Genomic DNA, 15,992 nt, shown 5'->3' with positions numbered 1-15,992 from the left:
TCGCTGTAATAGGTGAATGAATGAATGAATGAATGAATGAGATGCACATGAAGCTGCTAAGCATCACTTCGGCCGGTTGGTACATGCTAAAGCTGAACAGAGTAACATCGCATGAACAAGGCGACATAAAAAAGGGACAAACGTTTGTTCATCTTATATTTCATCCTCTCCCGTGCACTGTTACTCGGTTTAGCTTCAACGTACTTTGACTACTGCTGATCAAGAAGATGTACATTATACGGTGAAGAATGTACATGACATGCACTGCCAAGTATATTTTTCACCGTACGATGTGCATCTTATTCATCAGCAGTAGTCGAACAATTTGCAGACAGCGAAATTTATAAGTTTGAACTGATCACTTTCATTAGTGGATTAGGCTTCGTGAACAGTGGTGTCGTGTCGCGACCGTTCTGCTGAGTGCAACGCGAAACGGTCAGCGCACTCATCCGCTGTTGCATTGGTCGGCGCTGACGCATAAACTGTACAGTGTATATGGCCTCGCCCTTATAAAATGTACTGGAGAACTGTCTTCTGAAACCGTACGCACCAAGACCGTTATAGCTTCTGACATAGCTTTGTAGTTTTGCGTGGTTCTGCGGATGGTGGGAAGCTTACAAGAGAAGTATAGTTCTACCGGTTGCACATCCGGTGACGCTTACGTGTGGACGTGACGAGGCACCCTCGTGTGCGTACGCGTTTTTATTGCTTTTTTGTTATTGTCATTCTGGCATAATGATACGCTACGGAGAAAGTTGACTGAGTGGATTCTGGTCAACAAGCGCGTGGGCAGAACAAAAATGGTTCAAGTAAACAGCGCGACTCTGCTCAAACATAGCCCGAAACAAGCGGCGTATTACCCAAAAAGACGGTTTTCGAAAATCCTCTTTTTTTTAATTCGACCGTATACTTAAACTATGGCTACGGGCGCGTGCTCACCAGTGCAATGTGTTGAATCAATTCCACGCTGCGGAGCTGCGCTAGGAAAATGAATAAGTGAAGCTAGAAGAAATTGGGACTAGCTCACGATAGTTGTGTAACCTGTTTTAATAGGACTGTCCTGTTCAAATCCGGTCTACTCGAGAACCCCAGTAGGTTCACTGATACCGCCAAAAGAAGCTTTGTACAGCGCTGACAGCGCGACACCGCGCATTACTTTGACGGACAGCGTACGTTAATCGGCAGATCAGTCGACCGTTAGCGCGCGCTCTACCGGCGTTGCTCGGAGAGCACGTGTCTTCTCCAGTACGCGCGCGCGTCGTAAACAACTGGATGATCAAGTGCTCCGGAAGCCGCAGTTGTTTACCACTTACTGCGTGGTGCCCAAATCGTCTGCTTACCCTCGAACACGCACGAGCATCGAGTGGGGTGCGTGCGCGCGACGATATACGTTGTCGTGCGTGCTTGTATGTCGCGAAAAGTTAAACGGGGCGAGCGGCGCGCCAACCTATGCAAAAGCGCCTGTTACGGCTTCTGCTTAGCATCGCGCGCTGGCTCGCTCTTTCGGCGCACTTTCTGACCGTAGTACGCAAAAAAGCAGACGGGGCACCACAGTAGCACGCCTGCGTACTTCCTGCTTCATCATTCTGTTTGTTATTCTTTATTTTGTATTTGGCTTCTCCGTTGGCTTTCGTGCACTGCAGGCAAAGCACGCTTTACAGGGGAAAGAGAAGGGTCGGTCACGGGACGGGATTGATCGGCCGTGCTGCGACGGCGGGCCGGTGTGTGTGGCCGACGACAGTAGTCATGGAAACCTGTTGTGTCGCCGAAACCGGTGTGGTCGTTCGCCGCCGACGCCGAGCGCTGGCGTCGGCGCACCCTTGCCTCCGGGGCTATTTTTACGGCGTCCTCTGGCGTCGTCGACGGCGGCATGGCGGCGCGCCCATCGATCCCCTGGGCGAGCCCCGGGCCGCCCTCAGGTGAGCGGCGCGCACGTTACGACGGAGGGAGGGCGCGCGCGCCTTCTCCACTTGCGTGCAATCGTTGTCGGCGACATTTCTGGCCGCTTCCACTGCTAAGACGAATGCTTTTGTCGTCCGTATGACATGGTCCAGCGACCGCGGACACAAACAGATGATCGGAGGAGTTGGACGCTGTAGCGGCGCGCGGCGGCGTCTCGGCGCCGTTGCTCGCCGGGATGGGAGAGGAGGAAATGAAGGAGGGGAGCAGTGTGTGCGAATGCCGGTTGTTCCGGGGGCGGCGGCGCTGTGTGCCCCCTCGGTTCTTCTAATGGTCGCCACGTGACCAGCGCTGTCTTGCTTCGAACCCCTTTCCCTCCTCTTTGTCGTCGACCCCCTCGTTTTCCCTCAGCTTTCCTCTGATTCCGCGCCGGGGCCGCCCGTACTAGAGCGCCCTGCCAAGTCGACGCGCCCGTTCGCCCGCCCCCGTAGCATGGACCGAGGGCTCTACGCGGGGCCGTCCGCTGCACCGCCGCAACCGCCGTCATTCGTGGCCTGTGTCTCTGTCGACGGCTGCCGTCGCACGAGGTCCATGTTGCCCCTATTCTAGGGAAGAGAGAGACCTTCGAGAGGCCGTCGTGTTCGCGTGGTTCTCTTCGCGCCCATGAACCCGCGGCGGCGCCCGCACCGGCGGCGCCCCATCGCCCATGGAGCGGTGCTGCTTCTGCGGCGAGCGGCGGCCCGCTAGCCAACACGAGCCTCTCCTGACGGTACCCGTGCGCCGGTGCCGTGCCGGACTGGACTGGCGGCGCTCGGTGAATCCCACTAGCGCGTCCGTTTGCGGTTGTGGCGTTGCGAAGCCGTGTGGCTCGCTCGACCTTGCCACAGTCGTCGTTGTCGTAGGGCGGCTGGGACGCGCCCAAGGCCGGAGGAGGCCCGCCGCCATGCGGGGCCCTTGCGCCACCGGCAGCGAGTCGGCCCTAGACCGAGCGGCGGCCCTAGTGGCACGGCGTTGCTGCGGGCCGCTGCCTCCCGTCAACGTAGTCGTCGGTCGCCACCGACTCTGAGGAGTGGAGCTGCGCGCGCCACCGCTCAACTCTTTTCTGGGTGAGTAGTTCCCCGACAGTGCGTCCAACTTCGCTCCCGGCCGTTGCGCGAAAGGGAAACCGCTCGCGTTGTTGCGTCTCATTGGGCTAGCGGTTCTTGTCGACGCCCTGTTGCCCTGCGAAAGGGGGGGGGGGGGGGTGACGCGTCCGATGCTGATTTACGGTCGAGACCTAGGCTCGCACGCACGCTTGGCCCAGACAGCTAAGTCTAGGAAGCGTGCGTGAATTGATGTTGGAAAGCCGAGTAGCGGGTCTCGTTCTGCCTTTTAACTCTCTTCATGCCTTGCTCGTCTGTATCTACACGATGCCGAAATCTACACGACGTCGACAGGTCGTTGTGCTCCGCACTTGAAACCTTTAAGCACATTTTCGCCTATCTCGTGCTTTCCTTACTGTGTGATATGTTAGTTCGTGCCTGGCACGCACTTCCCGGTGCATCAGCTGCCTAGTATTTCTCGGTATCGTGGCAGGCCCTGTCTGGTGCACTGGTCTGCAGATCCTCTCGCCTGAACGTCAGGTTCGGCGTCGGGCATTGTTCACTGTGTCGCTGGCGGCGCGGTGTTGATAGATTACTTCGCGTACGGTACTGAACAAACTTTTTCCATGCGCGTTGCAGCCGTTCGGGTCTCGAACTTGGCTTCAAGTTGGTATGAATTTGTTGCTTGCTGACCTCATAAACTGCTAGCGTTTGCGAGTCAATGTTATCCCCGAGCGCTCCTCTACGGTGCCTTCTCATTGTTCATGTAAGGGGCGTGCGTTCTTGGCTGCTCACAGCCGAGGGCTCAGAAATAATGTAGACCACTTCACATTCGAGCTAATGCCTTCCCTGAGAACGCGGCTGCTGAGTGACCTCAGCAGCGGAACGCCACTCAACCACCACGGCAGTTTAGAGCCCACGGGAGCGTTTTGTTAAGTATATCTCTTGCTACACGGTACCCTTTCCTTTTGCTCATATATCGTCCATCGAGTCTTTTCCTCGCGGTACAGTACGTGGTGCTCTTGCGGAAACACTCGACTTTCACGCGTTCCCTGATATGGTTTCCCCTGCGTCGCTCGCATCTCCTGTAATCCGACTTCGCCGCGTGGCTTTGATCCGGCGGCAGTCGATGTGGTAGCAGATTAGTACACGAGATGGCGCGAGTGTTGTGCTGCTAACGCCACCTAACGGCTGGGTTACTCGGGCACAAAAGGGAGTAGCCTGTTTCTCTTTGGCTTGGGATCGGCGAGCAGCGTGAACGCTCCGCGCGTGCGCCGACACGCATTGTGGGACCGTCCCCCCAGAAAGGCTTAAAAGTGGGGCACTGGGATGGACGAACACGATCGTTCGAACGTGAAACCGTTCGCTTCACTGTACACGCGAACGATTAGGCGTAGGTGTCCAGCATGGGAGCAAACATATTCACTCGCTATCCGGTCGCGGTGAGTCGGACTTCCTGGATTTGTCGCGCCCCCATCGGCATGTTCTATGGGCAGTAATTCGGCTAGCAGGAATTAGTGTATGAAAGGTGCAATGAATTCCCTTTTGATTGTTAGCACAACTGTGTTGTCATTCCTTTGTCCCGAGAGCACGTTTGAGACCTGCTAATCAGAACACTCGTTTGAAGATCGCGCTTACCGCCAACTGCCATATATGACTGTTAACGTGAACTCGTCTTTGAAGAAAACCAGTTCTCGTCTACACTAGTTCACACGTCAAAATTGCATCGTTCAGCTCGGTATTCTGATCAAAACACAGAAAGAAAAAAGCAACAGGTACTTGTCCTGTTTTCGTCCGAGTTTTGTTCGTGTCCCGTAATGATCACGCAGCCGTCTGTGAAGAGTTCGCTTCTTGTGGGGCTCATTCGATTCGTACGTGCTTCGTTCGAGGCGTGCTTCTTGGCTGAGCCCATTGCGCAGTTGCCGCGCCGGTGCTCTTGGCAGGGCAGACCACCCATTCTTAATGCGTTGTTTCCGCCTTGCGTCAGCGATTTGGCATTCCTTCAAGAAAGGCGGTGTCGCGGACTCGCCGGCTTGCCAGCTGGTGACTCGGTGTCCACCTGGGAGAGTTAATTCTAAAAAATTTCGCGCTCACGGCCGGTGAGACGATGTCCTCCCACTCACTAAGTGCCTTTTATTTAAACCTGAGCGGGGGAAAAAACAGAAGAAGAAACTTGCAGCTCAAGTGAAACGTACTTGAATTCTGCGCTGTACTGTCATGAGAGTGCTAGGCAGACTGCACAAATTGTAATCAGGGGCGTACTGCGCTGTGAACACGCGCGGACAACAGAAGTGGACAGGACGCGCGCTGTCCGCCCTTGTCGCAAGATGAAGTCTCGCCAACGAGCCCAACTGACCTCCACAAGACTTGCGGATTGTGCCGATTTTGTCTAACTTTTGCGAGGTGCCTTGATATTTCTTAGTGAAGTCCCGTATTTAAAGACACTACTTAATCAAAATTTTCGAGGGCTCTTTCAGATTTTTTTAGAAGAGACATTAGCAGCAGCGAATCTGTATTTTATGCGAAACACATTTAATGTGTACTTTGTTTCCTCCTCATGACGTCGGTATCAAGCCTCAAAGCGGCACTGCTGTACCCTATTCAGTTTACTGAACATGTTTGTATTTGCATGCTTCAGCATCGAACAAAGAAAAAGTGGACGCAGTAGTACTTCCATAATGAGAGCGCGTGTGTGTGTGAAAAGCGTACTAATTTCAAACGCATTTTTCGAGAAATTTCACTGAATCGACGCGAAAATGGACAGCAAGGAGGAAACAGACTTCTCCGCCTTGACGCCTTTGCTGTCATCGTGCAGCTTTTACGGAATCCGCAGCCGAATTCGAAAAATAAACGATAGTCTACTCCCGAAAGCATGAGAGTGAGTGGTTCGATTTGTCGTTGCTGCAGTCGTACAACTAAAGGCGCAAGAAAAGAAACAATAATGCTGGGTCGAAGGAACCTCCAGCGTGCTGCTACCAAGAACTTCATTTGCATAAGAAGGCGCCATATGTTGGCTCAGCGCCTTCCGCAGCCCTCAGCGAGAAACATTTTTTCTTTCTTTTTTCCCCGAAAAAAGAAAAATTGGAAGCACTGCGTCTTGGTATTTTGTTTCGTCTCATCACCATTTTGTCCCCCCCCCCTTTTTTTTTTCTATACTTCTATTTACAGCAAGAAGCAAATGCGCTTTTTAGCGGAGTACACCAGCGTGCGTAAAATACGTCGCAACTTCAAACGAAATTTCTTTTTCTGAGAGAAAGTTCTCAGAATAGGAACGCGCTCGCATGCCGTGCCCCGCGCATGCTTGCTCACCGTCGCCCGAGGCTCGGTGAGTCACTCCGCCGTCACACTGACAAACACAACGGCGACGGGAAAGGCTGCCTTAGCGCGAGTGCCTTGACAAGTTTTTGAGCTTCTTTCTTTTCCCCGACCGTACTGCAGGAAAAGGAGGCTGTGTAGCATGCAATGACCGCGCGTCTCTTCCGCCTATGCTTGAGTTGGCAGTGGGCCGGTGAAACTTGCCGCTAGTGAGACTCGGAGAAATTTAGCCCCCGCCCCCTTCTTCTCGTGGGTGCGCCAATTTATAGTTTTACCGGATGCGCTGAAGTGGATCTCTCACTGGAGAGCCGCGCATCCCCTTGCTGGCTAATGCATGCCGGGGAGCCAGCTAGTTTTGCGTTGCTTACTGTTCAGAAACTTTGTAAAAATCTCTTTTTTTTACTTGCGTAAAAAAATAACGCGGCTCGTGTATTTAAATAGCCTTGTTGATGTAGTTGCTGTTTCGCTTGATAATTATTCTGTCACATTTTGGATAATGCCCCTATAGGACGGACATTGCGTGGCTCTCAACGGCTGTTTTCACCTAGCGCATATTTGTCTCTCGTCCAACGTTTCGCTTTTGAACAATAATCGCCGAGACGACGATAATCGGCTTTTTGGACACCCTGTTGGCACGTGCCAAACACGTCTAAAAATAGTTTTAAAGTTTGAACTCTGGAAAATGAGTGACTTCTCAATAAGAGGCCGTTCAAGGATGCACCGGAAAGCACGGGAGCTCGATGGAACTTGCGCAATTATCAAGGCGCGAAAAACGGAGACGAAAATGCACAAATAAACAGGATTGCACTCGTGTTGTTTATTTGTGTCTCTTCTCCGTTCTTTCGCGCCTTAATAATTATACAAACATGTCTGACCGACTAGCTCCAACAAAAGCTATATGCTACGTCGCTTTATCGTGGGTACTTGCCCTCAACGTAAAGTTCGCTTTGCCAGTGACCCTCCTCCACCCTTTCCATTTCTCATTGTTGACCACAATCATTACCGTCAGCCTGTTTAAGTTTACTGAAGGATGAAGGCCTCTCACAGATATTTCCATTTGCCCTTCTCGTGACTCCATCTAAACCTCTACCTGCCCTGACTGCGTTTTCTTCTTGTGGCACCAATTGTATTTCTTTAATAGTATAACGGTAACCTTGCCTACGGATTTCACTCAATTTCTTGCTCCTAATCTCAAGTAGAATATTATCTACTCACGTTTGTTCACTAGTGAGCACTGCCGTTCTGCCGTCTCCACACGTTGCGCCTGTCACTTTGCTTTGCATTTCTTGCCTCAAGGTCGAAAGTTTCCTTTCAAACACGTTTCATTGTTGTTATCCTCAACACTTGGGCCCTGCGGGTGAAGCAGGGCCAACGGAGGAACGCAACAGGATCTCGGTGGATTCGTCCTCGACTTCGTCGACGGCTCGACTCCTGGCTTTGTGCACGCGCAGCCTTGCGCGCTCTTTCATCCCGCTGCAAGTACGATAGCCGTTTCCAGGGCGGTCCAGCCGCGTGTGTGGCTTCACTGTAATGACGGATGGGTGTGGCGCCGACATTGCACGTCGTCGTGTGCGTCACGCTTGCTATTCCGTACACCCGCCGCGTGTGCACTGGTGCTCCAGCTCGATACAACGCGCGTGTCGTGTCCCATGCCCAGCGCCCATTAACAAGCTTCAAGGTAACGTCGCGTTTCCTTGTTTATTTCTTTTTTTCTTTTTTCTTTTGGCAGCCCGTTATATCCTCACAAAAGAGCGCGGTCGTGCATATGTTACCAAGTTGACAGGTTTCACACATGTATGCGAGAAAAGGAAAGAGAGCCGGGAGTTGCGCTCGCTGGAAGAAATTAGGCTAATCGCGTTGAGTGAAAGGCGCACGAGATTTCTCTTGTGTTCCTTCTTTCAAAACACGCAAAACTCAGCTCGTAAAGTCGAAGTTTCCATGAGCGTACAGGAAAGTGACAGTCTTTAACTTGGATCGCAAATGACAACCAAGAAAATTATGAAAATTTCTCTAATGTGCCAGTTATACATTTAAAAAAGGCGAGTCAGCAGCGGTTGACATCGAAGAAAGACAGGTTTTCTTGAGCGCATTAGTGTACCACATCGTTTGTTGTTTAGACTGCTCTACCTTCGGGATCAGCCCACATGTTTATACTTGTCTGTCTCCAGAATCGGCGTATATTTTTCACTTAGTAAACCACACTTCCGGTCTTATGCGCGCAGTTTGAACGAGCGCATCTGGGTTCAATTTCTCCTTCTTTGCGCTAATTACGCGTTATTACTGCTCCGCGCGTGCCTGTACGCTAACTTGTGCACTTTTTCGTTCCAAGCTTGTATTTGGCGCCTTGTGCCCTTCGTGCACTAGAAGGCCTCAAATCGCCTTATTTTTCTGAGAGTAGTCCTAAAGTGGCAGACACATATCCAAATCCCACGAAGCCCAAATCGATCTGAAGTTGCCAAATAAGTACTTGTCTTGAAAAACGTTGCACGCAGTGCGGGCTACATCACCAGTGCAAGTAATGCGGCCTCAACTTACAACGTTCTCCTGTGTTCTTCGTTGCATCGTACGTAATTCTGGTGTCTTACGGGACAGTCCTTGAGAAGCCGTTCGTTTTAGTAGTTATCCAAAACGTGCGCCAGCCAACAACAATTAGGTGTTGTGAACGAACGGCTTCAAAACTATACTCCGATTTTACAACGAATAACTCAATGTGAGTCATTATGCACATGTCGGGGTCGGCAGAGCCTCACATCGCCGTCTTCTGCGTCGGCCTATTGCACTGCCTGCGGAGGATGCCTGACAAGAAAAGCTTTATTCGTCGTTGAATCATCGCACTGGAGCCGGCTGCTTGTGACTAGTGTACATTTACATATGTATGCCTTTCGCGTCGGTTAACTTTTTACCCGCTCTGAGTCATTAATGTGCATCGTTAAGATATTATGACACGCATGTTCGTTACTCATGGCTCGTGATTTACAACGCATGTGCTGGGTAATCAATGAGCGCCGATAAGGACAGGAAGCCCGCCTGCCCGCGTGAACTATACATCAGCCGGCAGCACAGCCTGCCCATTTATTTATCCGGGACTCATGTTTCAAGGTCACCTTGGCGTAGCTTCCTGGCGAGCTATTCGTTGTGTATGATTCTGTAAGCAGAAACGGATGCGCGGATATCATATCTGTGCACGTGATACAATTTCACGCTGCATCTTGTTGGACTAAAAACATGGAACTCTTTGGGAATTCACGCTAGCTTTCGAACGGTGGGAGCATAAACACATTAGACTGCTACTTCGTCATCATCATCATCATCATCAGCCTAGTTACGCCCATTGCAGGGCAAAGGCCTCTCCCATACTTCTCCAACTACCCCGGTCATGTACTAATTGTGGCCATGTTGTCCCTGCAAACGTCTTAATGTCATCCGCCCACCTAACTTTCTGCCGCCCCCTGCTACGCTTCTCTTCCCTTGGAATCCAGTCCGTAACCCTTAATGACCATCGGTTATCTTCCCTCCTCATTACATGTCCGGCCCATGCCCATTTCTTTTTCTTGGTTTCACCTAACATGTCATTAACTCGCGGTTGTTCCCTCACCCAATCTGCCCTCTTCTCATCCCCGTTAACACTACACTCATCATTCTTCTTCCCATAGCTCGTTGTGCCGTCCTCAATTTAAGTAGAACCCTTTTCGTAAGCCTCCAGGTTTCTGCCCCATATTTGAGTACTGGTAACACACAGCTGTTATACACTTTCCTTTTGAGGGATAGTGGCAACCTGCTGTTCATGATTTGAGAATGCCTGCCAAACGCACCCCAGCCCATTCTTATTCTTCTGGTTATTTCAGTCTCATGATCCGGATCCGTGGTCACTACCTGCCCTAAGTAGATGTATTCCCTTACCACTTCCAGCGCCTCGCTACCTATCGTAAACTGCTGTTCTCTTCCGAGACTGTTAAACATTACTTTAGTTTTCTGCAGATTAATTTTCAGACCCACCCTTCTGCTTTGCCTCTCCAGGTCAGTGAGCATGCATTGCAATTGGTCTCCTGAGTTACTAAGTAAGGCAATATCATCAGCGAATCGCAAGTTGCTAAGGTATTCTCCATCAACTTTTATCCCCAATTCTTCCCACTCCAGGTCTCTGAATACCTCCTGTAAACATGCTGTGAATAGCATTGGAGAGATCGTATCTCCCTGTCTGACGCCTTTCTTTATTGGGATTTTGTTGCTTTCTTTGTGGAGGACTACGGTGGCTGTGGAGCCGCTGTATATATCTTCCAGTATTTTTACATATGGCTCATCTACACCCTGATTCCGTAATGCCTCCATGACTGCTGCGGTTTCGACTGAATCAAACGGGCAAAATCAAACTTCGTACTCTGGCATGAATACAACGTACTCTGGCGACGCAAAAAAAAAAAAAAAGCAGTAACGGTAATCGAAAAGAGAAGTCTCCACTTGACGATTCATGGTGTTTGAAAATTATAATAAAAACATTGCGTTGACACTATAGTTCCGCTATTTACGCATTAGCGGTCTCCAGACGAAGCGATGACGATCGATTTTTCTCCAGATCACCTCTTCCCTCTGTTTAAAGTCGTCCGCTCCCTTTGTTTAAAGTGGTGTATTCTTTCTGCTTAAAATTGTCTGTTCCATTTTTCAATGCGTGCAACTAAAGTGTTGTTGAAGTTTATGCAGGACACCAAGCTCGATGAGCGGCTCTAGCAAGGCAACTGTCTCATATGCATAAGCACTCATCACTTCTCTTATCATCATCACCCATCCCAGTACTTTCACTCCCCTTCCCTGTTCCCCACTGCAGAGTAGCAGACTAGAGCGCACTAGCTCAGGTCGACCTCTCTGTCTTTCCTGTCAATAAATTATATATTCTATATTCTGTCTGTTCCATTTATTTAAACTGTGCATTCTGCTTTAATATGATCTGTTGGTTCTATTGGAAGACGTGCATTCCCTGTGTTCAAAATCGTCTGTTTTTACCGCTTGGCGCACCCGTCTCCTTAATTTAAAATCGCCCTCAGGAATCACAGAGAGCGAACACAGCTGCGACCTTGCGAACGCATCGATCTCGCTCCCGCCGAATCGTCGCGTGTTCCCTGTCTAACGATCCGCGATTGCTGCTGCCGCGGCTACGCGTGCACGCGTCGGCTGAGTACCGTGTCTCTCGGGCTGCGACCACGCGTGCACTGCGGTAAGGGGCAGTCGGTGGCGTCGCTGCGGGCCGCTCCAAGTCGCGCGGCTCTGTACACGGCGGCCAACGTGTTTATTCCCGCCGTGGCGAATGTTGCGGGCCCGCGGACCCCTTTGCGATATCCGCGACTGTCACCGGCGAGTTCTGCTGGCGGCGATCCACGTGTGGACGATTGTCCGCGAACGCTATGTGCGTCGCACGCTTCTGGGCTGGACGTAAGTGCGGCATAATCTTTTTTTTTATTATTATTAACTCCCGTTCGGCTCATAGCGGCGTGTTTAAGGCTTGGAATGAAAAATCCAGTGTTGTCAAAATAATATGGAGAAGTTTTTAAACAGAACCAGTTAAAATGGCCGCACTAAGTCGGACACTACCTCTAACCGTCTAAAGTTGCCATGTAGTGATTTATAGCAAGCACATACATTATACCGGAACTGGAAGGCCATACACGTTACAGAGGACGTTCTGAAGAAAGCCACTTGTTCAAATACGTTTTTCTGACACGCGCTTTTTTTATTTCTTTCTTTTTCGTATGCACACCAAGACGTGAATATCGAGGTGGGGTTTGGATATCAGTGTGCACACAAGTAGTGACGAGTAAATGGTGGCGACTTGTTGGGGAATACGAGAATAACTTTGAAAGCAAATGACTCTAACCGTGCCTCCTTGTCTAGCATTGTCCATTCCCTAAGCGGCGAAAAATAAAAAGTGATCAAAACTGTATACGACCATATATCGTCGTTGATAGAATAAAACCGTAGTATAGTTCACCTTGTGTTACAGACTTATGAAAATAGAGACTCCGCTGCTTGAGTGCTCATCGGTGTGGGTGCCAAGAAAAATAATGTACTCGGCGACAGCGCAGACTGTGAAATGAAAGCCTTGGGAGATTTGCAGGCGTGGTTATGGTTGGTTAACGCAGTGTAGGTTGGTAATAACGTGTGACTGTAAGCGTCAGGAGCAGCCACTCTGAGACGCCTTTTATGTTAATACCGCGGCTATTGTTGCGCTGCTTTTCTTCGGTTTTCAAAGTGCACTTTTTATTCCTAAAGGACATATGCATAATTTCATTAGACATTACTAATGGAAGAAATGTTGTATTAACATTAGGAGGAAATATTTTCAATTATTTACGCACGCAGCATCGTCCTAATGGCGGACTCTTGTCGCCTGCGGGCGGAATAGTCTGGCCTCCCAGGTTACCCAATGTCGTATTTTCCGATACGGAAGATAAGGAGTAACGCTAGATATCATCTCTTGCGAGAATGTCTCATTGTTTAATGATGTAGCTAGACTTTTGTTTCCCTCGTGGATTCCTCGCTTCATCTCAGTCTCGAGGGATTTATAACTTGCCTATAGCTGTCTATCTGTATGAACATTTGTTCAGTTGCATGAGGTGAACACCACGAATGCGTTGCTTTCAGTAGCTTTGAATAACTAGATTGCACTAAGTAGCTAACTTTAACTCTTTTGTTTAATTCTGCAGTGAACCTTCTTGTGTTCAATTTTTCTGCTAATATACGCTTTTTTCGTGTCATTGTCACATTTGTAATATCTGCTGCTTACTTCTTCTGACTGGTGACTCGATACAATAATTCTCTCGTTAACCTCGGAGCCGCACGTCGAGGTTTAGATCTCAGTATACCAGATCAGCGCTTCCCTGCCTAAAATTCACCACTGATAAACGCCTCAAGCCGGCGTATATCAGTGGTGACTGACCATAGGCGTAAATGTAGTCTACAATTAAGAAGCAAATACTTAGCTGTCGCTATTTCAGTTCGTGTGTGCGGCACAGTACATCAGAATATTTATTTGTCGTCATGAATCAAATTGCCAACAGCGTCCTCCCCAGTTTGCAAATACACATTCCGCATCAGTCGGCCAGTGTTGGTATGAGGCTCCTACAGATGTAAAGATGGCGCGGCGTCTCTTCGCAAGGGAATTGTCAAGTACCGGGCGCACTCGTCTTCGTTTCTCGTGTCTCGCCTCCGGCTTCTTGTCAAGGCTTTCCTGCCAATGGAGGTGCTTTTTTTTTTATTGCCATAGCAATTATGTGGACACTCCAGGCGAATTTCCGCCGACGCCGTCGTGGTCGGCGGCGCCGCTGCGATGTTCCGCATAAAGTTCAGATCTGGCAACGTCGTCGCCGTGCGCTGTATGTGCGAGTGAAAGCGTGCCAGGGTGAGACGCCGATTGCGGCTCAATCTCGCGCGCGCTAGAAAGCAAAGCAGGGAGGTATAGCGCGCCGTCTTCCATCGCGCGCAAGGCACCGGAGTGTGTGTGGGGGGGGGGGGGGGAGGTTCTATTCCAGCGACGACTGTATATGGCGCGGCTGCGCGGGCTCTATCATGAAAGCAATCTGCGATGAAAACAGAGTTACGTGTGCGCTGTGTTCTCGCCGCTTATAGTTCGCGTTGAAGTGAAAGACAACACGAAGGTCCCTTCGCTCGCTGCTGCTGCCGCGCCTCCTCACTCCCTCGTTTTGAGAGCGAGTACGCGCTCATCGAGTGAGATATGTTCATGTTTGCTTCCGCGCGCGTGACACCATATTTGTTAATTTCATTAGTAAGCGAATGTTTACGAGTTTATACAGTCGATAAAACTACTGTCCTTACTTGATATAGTTGTCTACTAATTCGCTTTAGCAATCGATGCTTCGATCGCCTTTCCGGCGAAAGTGCGACTTTTTTTTTCTGTCACTTCATTCATCGAACGGCGGACGCAGCGCATAAGTCAGGCGACGGCGGCGCCGAGTCGTGGCCGAGACAAGTGCTGCGCAAACGTGCGTCCAATCCTCCGGACTCGCGCGTCTCTGTTTGCCGAGTCCGCGATGTCGGAGAGCGTTTGCGATGCTCGGTGACATCCACGAGAACTAACGGCTCATCTGGCGTACGAAGACTGCGGATATGCGTACCGACTTCGCACGACTTTTAGCCAGCTCGCTTTTTAGACGATGCACACCAGGGGAAAGCTCTAGCGGCTCCTTTTGCGGTACTAACTGTCACTCCCTTAGTTAATTCTGTATTTGAGAGTTCTCTTAGTCCCCTAAGGAGTGTGTTCACTCTGCTTACGCTAAAGGTCAACTGCAACGCAATCTTCAACCGCATACATACATATATATATATATATATATATATATATATATTTCGATTCGAGCGCAGCTCTATACGTGTTTTCATTCCGCGATGTATTGGCTGACGCAGACAAGCTGTCTCATGCAGCACGTTGCAAACGGAGCGAAGTATGGCGCGACTGCCTCGCTAATCTAGAGATCGCGAGAGGCACCGCATGGGTGACGCGTAGGCGCAATTCACAGCAGCCGCCGTAGACAGGCCTCCCAGACGAGGCGCGCTACTCTGGCGCCATCTCGTAGCCATCGTCGCCGCACTGCGCTTTTCTTCTCGCGCTTTCGCCGTAGCCTCCTCCCCCGCTTTTCTCCTCGCGTCTTTCATCCCCCGCTGCGCTCCGCATTCGCTCTTTCATCCTTCATTGTGCTCGTTCCCTCGGTTACGCCGACGCCGACGGTCGCTGGAGGAACGGGCGCCTAAGAGCAGCGCCCTAAAGAAAAAAAAAAAGGAACGGCGCTACTACCGCTTCCCGCAAATGACGCAGAACCCGGAACATTTAATCAGTTTGGATGGCCCCGGCGTGACCGCCGATATTAGTCTGCGTACGCGGCGCGCTAGATATCACGGGGGCGGTGGTCTGAGATTGGCGTCATACCCGCTATCCCCAAGGTGCACGCATCGTCTGCTTAGGTACCATTTAAAGGCTGTTAATAACAAAATTATGCAATTACAATCCCTGAAGCTTTGCCAAGAATGTTTCGATAGTATATATACTATACTTATTTATAAGCAATTTGCGCAAAGTGAGATTTTTTTGCGATTTAGCGTCTGCGGAGACACGTACCCAGACCTCACCTTTACATTTAACGTAAAAGAGGGACAGTGGAGGAACCTGGATGAAAACCTGGGAAGTGACCATTATATTATTAGTTACTCCACTACGACTCCCAAATTAAAAAAAGCCTTTCAGAAACGCGAAACTTACAGACTGGACTGCATATAGACATTACCCGATTCCTCAGCATCCAATAGATACAATAGAAGAATGGGTAGACGAAATGATGCAGGCATACCAAACTAACACAAAGCACGTCGCGCTAAGCGAAAAAACACCGGTAGTGGATCCCCACCTCGTCCATATGTGGGAAGGCAGGCGAAGTCTTACTAAACGATGGAAGAGACAGCGCTTAAACAGAAAGCTCAGAGCTAGAATAGAACAACTGACAGAACAAGCAAATGAGTATGCTAGGCAACTACAAGCGAACAACTGGATACAATTTTGTGACTCGTTACGAGGAACGCTCTCAACAACCAAGACATGGGCAATTTTACGGAGTATGCTTGCTCCATACAATACAAAAACAGTCACTGCTAGAGCATTACGCACATTGGTAGGAGAATTTAACGGGGATGACGCAT

At 50.1% G+C, this 15,992-nt stretch overlaps 1 protein-coding gene across 1 annotated transcript in view; it reads left to right on the top strand.

The window, feature by feature from the left end:
- The first annotated feature begins 2,307 nt into the window (after positions 1–2,307).
- Positions 2,308–15,992, top strand: part of Shab (potassium voltage-gated channel shaker cognate b) — a 37,982-nt gene continuing 24,297 nt past the window's right edge. The window contains exon 1 of the mRNA XM_075669795.1: positions 2,308–3,005. The gene's annotated coding sequence lies outside the window, so the exon portion shown is untranslated. The remainder of the gene's footprint in view (positions 3,006–15,992) is intronic.

This window comes from Dermacentor variabilis, chromosome 9, assembly GCF_050947875.1.
Source record: "Dermacentor variabilis isolate Ectoservices chromosome 9, ASM5094787v1, whole genome shotgun sequence".
In the NCBI taxonomy this organism is placed as follows: Eukaryota; Metazoa; Arthropoda; class Arachnida; order Ixodida; family Ixodidae; genus Dermacentor; species Dermacentor variabilis.
This window is presented reverse-complemented; position numbering and strand designations above follow the sequence as displayed.